This window comes from Macaca fascicularis, chromosome 16, assembly GCF_037993035.2.
Source record: "Macaca fascicularis isolate 582-1 chromosome 16, T2T-MFA8v1.1".
Lineage (NCBI taxonomy): Eukaryota > Metazoa > Chordata > Mammalia > Primates > Cercopithecidae > Macaca > Macaca fascicularis.
The window spans coordinates 33,445,292-33,454,474 of record NC_088390.1 but is presented as its reverse complement, the minus strand read 5'-3'; positions in this window follow the sequence as shown (position 1 = coordinate 33,454,474).

Below are 9,183 nucleotides of genomic sequence, written 5' to 3'. Positions count from 1 at the left end.
TGTTTAAGTTCTTTGAACCAAACATTTAAAGTGGGTATTGTAATAATCTCTACTTTGAAGGGCCATTTTAAAGATTAAATGGGATGGTTTAGATAGAGCTTTGAGGAGAATGCAGAATAGTTGATATTACTATTATTCCTGGAAGGGATCCAAGTTGGAAGTTTTGCCTTCCATGTTTCTGCTGTGATCTGGGTGGGTGGAAGGGGCCAGCAGAGCCCCCCAAGTAGGGCTGTGGAGGGCAATTTGGTGAGCCCCTCTCAAGAACAAATGCACAAATAAAAGGCCAGTGGAGATACCACAGACCACCTCAAAAGGGAATTGGAACATCAGAAGATTCGTATGAAAAAGGCTTGTAGTCTACAAAACATGGGTAAACCTTCAAATATAGCTCAACCCTCATTTGACATAGAGAAACTCTTATAGACAGCTTACTTCAAGAAGTTAATGAACAAAAATGGGCGAAGCGTCTCATCTAGAAGTCATGACTCATGGTTCTCCAGAGAATTTGTACAGGAGCAGAACCCAGGAGGGTGAATTCACACCTCATTGATGTCAGTAATTTCACACTGAGGAAAAAGTATCAGTGTAATGAGTTGGAAAACTAGGTAATATTAGAAGAGAAGTGATGCTTCAGAAATGAGATGAAAGTTTTTGTAGAAAAGATCATAGAAATTCCATGATTATAAAGATAGCCTTGATTGATCACAGTTGGGTGGAAGACTTAAGAGGATGAAAAAATTGAGTAAAATGTATATGAACACTTTCCAAGGTTTGCAAGGGTTATGTTTTTGAGTCTGGTATATTTTGAAAATTGTACATGTGTTGACATTACGTATGTGAACCTAACATAATTCTGAAGATGATCATTAGGTACAAGACCCTACAGAGAATATGATATATTAGGGCTAGCTGTATGTGAGCAGTCCCTAAAGTTTTTGAAACATTAGGTAAAAGCAGGATAAGTACTCATTTAAAATTTATGGGCCTGTGTGGTTGTTCATGCCTGTAATCCCAGCACTTTGGGAGGCTAAGGCAGGATTGCTTGAGCCCAGGAGTTCGAGACCAGCCTGAGCAACATGGCAAAACCCCGTCTCTACTAAAGATATAAGACTTAGCCGGGCATGGTGGCACATGCCTGTAGTCCCAGCTACTCAGGAGGCTGAGGAGGGAGGATCACTGGAGCCTGGAAGGTCGAGGCTGCAATGAGGAGGTTGAGCCTGGGTGACAGAGTGAGACCCTGTCTCAAAAAATAAAACAATAATAAAATAAAATAATATTTGCAGATCATTTTCTGAATCTAAATTTACAGACCTTAATTTACCTTTGGAGGAGACTGCTGCTTTAAGAAAAAAAATCTCAGAATGGCCCTTTTGTTATCGAGAAGTAAAACATTGTACTTATTGTTCTTGATGGAAATTGTGACATCATTGTTAAACTGACTATAGATATCAGTAATGTAAATTGTGAATTTGCAAAGCTACTATTTACTGAGCATTTCCCATAAGCTCAAAAGAACCACTTGGGACACTCATTCAACATACAGATTCTGAAGCCCTCCTTGAAGATCTGATTCACTAGGCTTGGTGTAAAACCCTGGAACCCACAGATTTAACAGGAGCCCTCCACTGGTTATAATGGGAAATAGTTTGGGAAGTAGTGCTTTACACGATTTATGTCAATTAATTATTACAATTGCTGTCTCAAGTCGCTACCATGATTATCTCAATTTTACAGATGAAGAAACAGCTCAGAGTATAAGATACGGTATACCTAAGTCAAGTAGCTAACAAACAGGAGAGCTGCTGCCTCTGGCACCCAGGACTGCTTGTCTTCAAAACCAGGTGCATAACCATTTTACTGTTCTGGTTGGTAGGTATGGTTGATCAAATAGCTGCAAAGGTTATCTGGCTGGCTATTTCCACATACGCCCTCACTGGGTTAGAGCATGGTAAGTTGCTTGCAGGGAGTGGGGCATAGAGGGGAAGAATGGCAGGTCTGAATCTTCTTGGTGAGATGCTTTATGGACTCTGAGCTCAAAGAATGCTGCTTTGGGGCCCATGAGGCAAAATGTGACACCGACACAGAGCTAGGGCTCTAGATAGTGGTGATATTGAGAGCACCAGGAGCTGGTACCCTCCAAAGATCACTGGTGATTTCAGAAGGGGCATCTAAGAATCTCCCTCCAATGTTACCAGGGCTGTGACATGGGACAGGGCACCTGAAATAGAAGAAGGAGAATATGATGGATGCTGTGTGGTGATTGTAAGTAGGTGGATTGTTTTAAGAGTATATAAGATATGCCCTTGAGGACTGCTCCAAATAACTGGGAAATGCCTTTTGTAAGGGAGGTTGGATGAGGTGGGAGCCCAGGTCATTGTCATGTGGGCAATAAAAGTTAATGGGACCCCATTTTATATCCACAGACCTTGACACTTAGATTACATAATTGGATTTTTGATGTGTCTAGACCTCATTATGTTTCTTAAGGGCAGGTGCTGTAATACAGTGTCTAGCCCAGGGGGAGAGACTCAATAAAGATCTTGTGTTTATTAGAGAAAATTTGAGCTGTAGCTCCCCTCTTTCACTAACTGTTTGTGTTAGACCTTTTTTTTTTTTTTTTTTTTTTTGCATTGCTATAAAGAAATACCTGAGACTGAGTAATTTATAAAGAAAAGAGGTTTCATTGGCTCACAGTTCTGCAGGCTTTATGGGAGGCTGGAATCTCCTTGGCTTCTGGGAAGCCCTCAGGGAGCTTACAATCATGGTAGAAGGCAAAGGGGGAGCAGGAGCAAGAAGGGAGAGTGGCGAGGGTGGTACCGTACACTTTTTTTTTTTTAAATTTATTTATTATTATTATACTTTAAGTTGTAGGGTACATGTGCATAACGTGCAGGTTTGTTACATATGTATACTTGTGCCATGTTGGTGTGCTGCACCCATCAACTCGTCATTTACATCAGGTATAACTCCCAGGCAATCCCTCCCCCCACCCCCTCTCCATGATAGGACCCGGTGTGTGATGTTCCCCTTCCTGAGTCCAAGTGATCTCATTGTTCAGTTCCCACCTATGAGTGAGAACATGCGGTGTTTGGTTTTCTGTTCTTGTGATAGTTTGCTAAGAATGATGGTTTCTAGCTGCATCCATGTCCCTACAAAGGACACAAACTCATCCTTTTTGATGGCTGCATAGTATTCCATGGTGTATATGTGCCACATTTTCTTAATCCAATCTGTCACTGATGGACATTTGGGTTGATTCCAAGTCTTTGCTATTGTGAATAGTGCTGCAATAAACATACGTGTGCATGTGTCTTTATAGCAGCATAATTTATAATCCTTTGGGTATATACCCAGTAATGGGATGGCTGGGTCATATGGTACATCTAGTTCTAGATCCTTGAGGAATCGCCATACTGTTTTCCATAATGGTTGAACTAGTTTACAATCCCACCAACAGTGTAAAAGTGTTCCTATTTCTCCACATCCTCTCCAGCACCTGTTGTTTCCTGACTTTTTAATGATCGCCATTCTAACTGGTGTGAGATGGTATCTCATTGTGGTTTTGATTTGCATTTCTCTGATGGCCAGTGATGATGAGCATTTTTTCATGTGTCTGTTGGCTGTATGAATGTCTTCTTTTGAGAAATGTCTGTTCATATCCTTTGCCCACTTTTTGATGGGGTTGTTTGTTTTTTTCTTGTAAATTTGTTTGAGTTCTTTGTAGGTTCTGGATATTAGCCCTTTGTCAGACGAGTAGATTGCAAAAATTTTCTCCCATTCTGTAGGTTGCCTGTTCACTCTGATGGTAGTTTCTTTTGCTGTGCAGAAGCTCTTTAGTTTAATGAGATCCCATTTGTCAATTTTGGCTTTTGCTGCCGTTGCTTTTGGTGTTTTAGACATGAAGTCTTTGCCCATGCCTATGTCCTGAATGGTACTACCTAGGTTTTCCTCTAGGATTTTTATGGTATTAGGTCTAACATTTAAGTCTCTAATCCATCTTGAATTAATTTTCGTATAAGGAGTAAGGAAAGGATCCAGTTTCAGCTTTCTACTTATGGCTAGCCAATTTTCCCAGCACCATTTATTAAATAGGGAATCCTTTCCCCATTTCTTGTTTCTCTCAGGTTTGTCAAAGATCAGATGGCTGTAGATGTGTGGTATTATTTCTGAGGACTCTGTTCTGTTCCATTGGTCTATATCTCTGTTTTGGTACCAGTACCGTGCTGTTTTGGTTACTGTAGCCTTGCAGTATAGTTTGAAGTCAGGTAGCGTGATGCCTCCAGCTTTGTTCTTTTGACTTAGGATGGTCTTGGAGATGCGGGCTCTTTTTTGGTTCCATATGAACTTTAAAGCAGTTTTTTCCAATTCTGTGAAGAAACTCATTGGTAGCTTGATGGGGATGGCATTGAATCTATAAATAACCTTGGGCAGTATGGCCATTTTCACGATATTGATTCTTCCTATCCATGAGCATGGTATGTTCTTCCATTTGTTTGTGTCCTCTTTTATTTCACTGAGCAGTGGTTTGTAGTTCTCCTTGAAGAGGTCCTTTACATCCCTTGTAAGTTGGATTCCTAGGTATTTTATTCTCTTTGAAGCAATTGTGAATGGAAGTTCATTCATGATTTGGCTCTGTGTTTGTCTGTTACTGGTGTATAAGAATGCTTGCGATTTTTGCACATTAATTTTGTATCCTGAGACTTTGCTGAAGTTGCTTATCAGCTTAAGGAGATTTTGGGCTGAGACAATGGGGTTTTCTAAATATACAATCATGTCATCTGCAAAGAGGGACAATTTGACTTCTTCTTTTCCTAACTGAATACCCTTGATTTCTTTCTCTTGCCTAATTGCCCTGGCCAGAACTTCCAATACTATGTTGAATAGGAGTGGTGAGAGAGGGCATCCCTGTCTTGTGCCAGTTTTCAAAGGGAATTTTTCCAGTTTTTGCCCATTCAGTATGATATTGGCTGTGGGTTTGTCATAAATAGCTCTTATTATTTTGAGGTACGTTCCATCAATACCGAATTTATTGAGCGTTTTTACAATGAAGGGCTGTTGAATTTTGTCAAAAGCCTTTTCTGCATCAATTGAGATAATCATGTGGTTCTTGTCTTTGGTTCTGTTTATATGCTGGATTATGTTTATTGATTTGCGAATGTTGAACCAGCCTTGCATCCCAGGGATGAAGCCCACTTGATCATGGTGGATAAGCTTTTTGATGTGTTGCTGAATCCGGTTTGCCAGTATTTTATTGAGGATTTTTGCATCGATGTTCATCAGGGATATTGGTCTAAAATTCTCTTTTTTTGTTGTGTCTCTGCCAGGCTTTGGTATCAGGATGATGTTGGCCTCATAGAATGAGTTAGGGAGGATTCCCTCTTTTTCTATTGATTGGAATAGTTTCAGAAGGAATGGTACCAGCTCCTCCTTGTACCTCTGGTAGAATTCAGCTGTGAATCCATCTGGTCCTGGACTTTTTTTGGTTGGTAGGCTATTAATTATTGCCTCAATTTCAGAGCCTGCTATTGGTCTATTCAGGGATTCAACTTCTTCCTGGTTTAGTCTTGGAAGAGTGTAAGTGTCCAGGAAATTATCCATTTCTTCTAGATTTTCCAGTTTATTTGCGTAGAGGTGTTTATAGTATTCTCTGATGGTAGTTTGTATTTCTGTGGGGTCGGTGGTGATATCCCCTTTATCATTTTTAATTGCGTCGATTTGATTCCTCTCTCTTTTCTTCTTTATTAGTCTTGCTAGTGGTCTGTCAATTTTGTTTATCTTTTCAAAAAACCAACTCCTGGATTCATTGATTTTTTGGAGAGTTTTTTGTGTCTCTATCTCCTTCAGTTCTGCTCTGATCTTAGTTTTTTCTTGCCTTCTGCTAGCTTTCGAGTGTGTTTGCTCTTGCTTCTCTAGTTCTTTTAATTGCGATGTTAGAGTGTCAATTTTAGATCTTTCCTGCTTTCTCTTGTGGGCATTTAGTGCTATAAATTTCCCTCTACACGCTGCTTTAAATGTGTCCCAGAGATTCTGGTATGTTGTATCTTTGTTCTCATTGGTTTCAAAGAACATCTTTATTTCTGCCTTCATTTCGTTATGTACCCAGTAGTCATTCAGGAGCAGGTTGTTCAGTTTCCATGTAGTTGAGCGGTTTTGATTGAGTTTCTTAGTCCTGAGTTCTAGTTTGATTGCACTGTGGTCTGAGAGACAGTTTGTTATCATTTCTGTTCTTGTACATTTGCTGAGGAGTGCTTTACTTCCAATTACATGGTCGATTTTGGAGTAAGTACGATGTGGTGCTGAGAAGAATGTATATTCTGTTGATTTGGGGTGGAGAGTTCTATAGATGTCTATTAGGTCTGCTTGCTGCAGAGATGAGTTCAATTCCTGGATATCCTTGTTAACTTTCTGTCTCGTTGATCTGTCTAATGTTGACAGTGGAGTGTTGAAGTCTCCCATTATTATTGTATGGGAGTCTAAGTCTCTTTGTAAGTCTCTAAGGACTTGCTTTATGAATCTGGGTGCTCCTGTATTGGGTGCATATATATTTAGGATAGTTAGCTCTTCCTGTTGAATTGATCCCTTTACCATTATGTAATGGCCTTCTTTGTCTCTTTTGATCTTTGATGGTTTAAAGTCTGTTTTATCAGAGACTAGTATTGCAACCCCCGCTTTTTTTGTTCTCCATTTGCTTGGTAAATCTTCCTCCATCCCTTTATTTTGAGCCTATGTATGTCTCTGCGTGTGAGATGGGTCTCCTGAATACAGCAGACTGATGGGTCTTGACTCTTTATCCAGTTTGCCAGTCTGTGTCTTTTAATTGGAGCATTTAGTCCATTTACATTTAAGGTTAAGATTGTTATGTGTGAACTTGATCCTGCCATTATGATATTAACTGGTTATTTTGCTCGTTAGTTGATGCAGTTTCTTCCTAGCCTCGATGGTCTTTACATTTTGGCATGTTTTTGCAATGGCTGGTACCGGTTGTTCCTTTCCATGTTGAGTGCTTCCTTCAGGGTCTCTTGTAAGGCAGGCCTAGTGGTGACAAAATCTCTAAGCATTTGCTTATCTGTAAAGGATTTTATTTCTCCTTCACTTATGAAACTTAGTTTGGCTGGATATGAAATTCTGGGTTTAAAATTCTTTTCTTTAAGAATGTTGAATATTGGCCCCCCCTCTCTTCTGGCTTGGAGAGTTTCTGCCGAGAGATCTGCTGTTAGTCTGATGGGCTTCCCTTTGTGGGTAACCCGACCTTTCTCTCTGGCTGCCCTTAAGATTTTTTCCTTCATTTCAACTTTGGTGAATCTGGCAATTATGTGTCTTGGAGTTGCTCTTCTCGAGGAGTATCTTTGTGGCATTCTCTGTATTTCCTGGATTTGAATGTTGGCCTGCCCTACTAGGTTGGGGAAGTTCTCCTGGATGATATCCTGAAGAGTGTTTTCCAACTTGGTTCCATTTTCCCCCTCACTTTCAGGCACCCCAATCAGACGTAGATTTGGTCTTTTTACGTAATCCCATACTTCTTGCAGGCTTTGTTCATTTCTTTTTCTTCTTTTTTCTTTTGGTTTCTCTTCTCGCTTCATTTCATTCATTTGATCCTCAATCGCAGATACTCTTTCTTCCAGTTGATCGAGTCGGTTACTGAAGCTTGTGCATTTGTCACGTATTTCTCGTGTCATGGTTTTCATCTCTTTCATTTCGTTTATGACCTTCTCTGCATTAATTACTCTAGCCATCAATTCTTCCACTTTTTTTTCAAGATTTTTAGTTTCTTTGCACTGGGTACGTAATTCCTCCTTTAGCTCTGAGAAATTTGATGGACTGAAGCCTTCTTCTCTCATCTCGTCAAAGTCATTCTCCGTCCAGCTTTGATCCGTTGCTGGCGATGAGCTGCGCTCCTTTGCCGGGGGAGATGCGCTCTTATTTTTTGAATTTCCAGCTTTTCTGCCCTGCTTTTTCCCCATCTTTGTGGTTTTATCTGCCTCTGGTCTTTGATGATGGTGATGTACTGATGGGGTTTTGGTGTAGGTGTCCTTCCTGTTTGATAGTTTTCCTTCTAACAGTCAGGACCCTCAGCTGTAGGTCTGTTGGAGACTGCTTGAGGTCCACTCCAGACCCTGTTTGCCTGGGTATCAGCAGCAGAGGCTCAGTTGAAAATGCAGAAATCACCGGTCTTCTGTGTCGCTCGCGCTGGGAGTTGGAGACTGGAGCTGTTCCTATTCGGCCATCTTGCTCTGCCCTTGGTACCATACACTTTTAAATGCCCAGCTCTCACAAGAACTCACTCACTATCACAAAGACACACCAAGTCATGAAGGATCCGCTCCCATAATCCAAACACCTCCCACCAGGTCCCACCTCCAGCACTGGGGATCACAATTCAGCATGAGATTTGGGTGGGGAAAAATATCAAAACTGTATGTCTGTTCCTCAGCTTCCTCTTCCTTCCTATTCCATAGCCCAGCTTTATTCCTGGCAAAGACTAAGATGCTGAGGCTCTTGTGTTTGTTTTTCTCCTCTCACATATTGGTCATGTAGTGGGTAGGAGATGTAGGATGGTGATTTACTGAGTGATTTGTGAGACATTAGACATTGGCCTAAGAACTCAAATACCAATACACACACATGCTACTACCTCATTTAATCCTCACCTCCACCCTGTAAAGAAAATGTTACCCATACATGATAATGAGGGCTCCCCTACCCAGATGATGAAGATATGGAAAATAAAGTTTCCGTTTGAGAACCAGACTCTTTAGATCATTACACAATGGGTGAGAATAGCCACTTGCAGTGAAATAAAAATCAGCCTGTGAAGATGTGACCTAAGAGTTTGAGACTCCCTCCCCGCTACCTCCAATGCCATTCAAGGTGACCAGGGAGGCATTCCCAAAGGGATTGTAAGTACAAAGTGGAAACCAAGCAATTTGCTGTCCATTCTTTTGGGAAAGGCAGGGAGAACAGAAGGCAAGTGGTTGGCCTGGTAGGATGGAAAAGGAAACCCAAAGAACTTGGGGGTGCCCAAACACTGAAGAGAACAGAGGGAGGCTAACCAAATGGAGACCTGCCTTTCTGTGGCAATGCTATGGAAGGATGGTGAGAGGTCCACAAGCCACTTAGACAGGGGACCCTGATTGAGATCAATAAAGCAAGTCATAGACTCTTATTCCAAGCTTCACAAGCAAG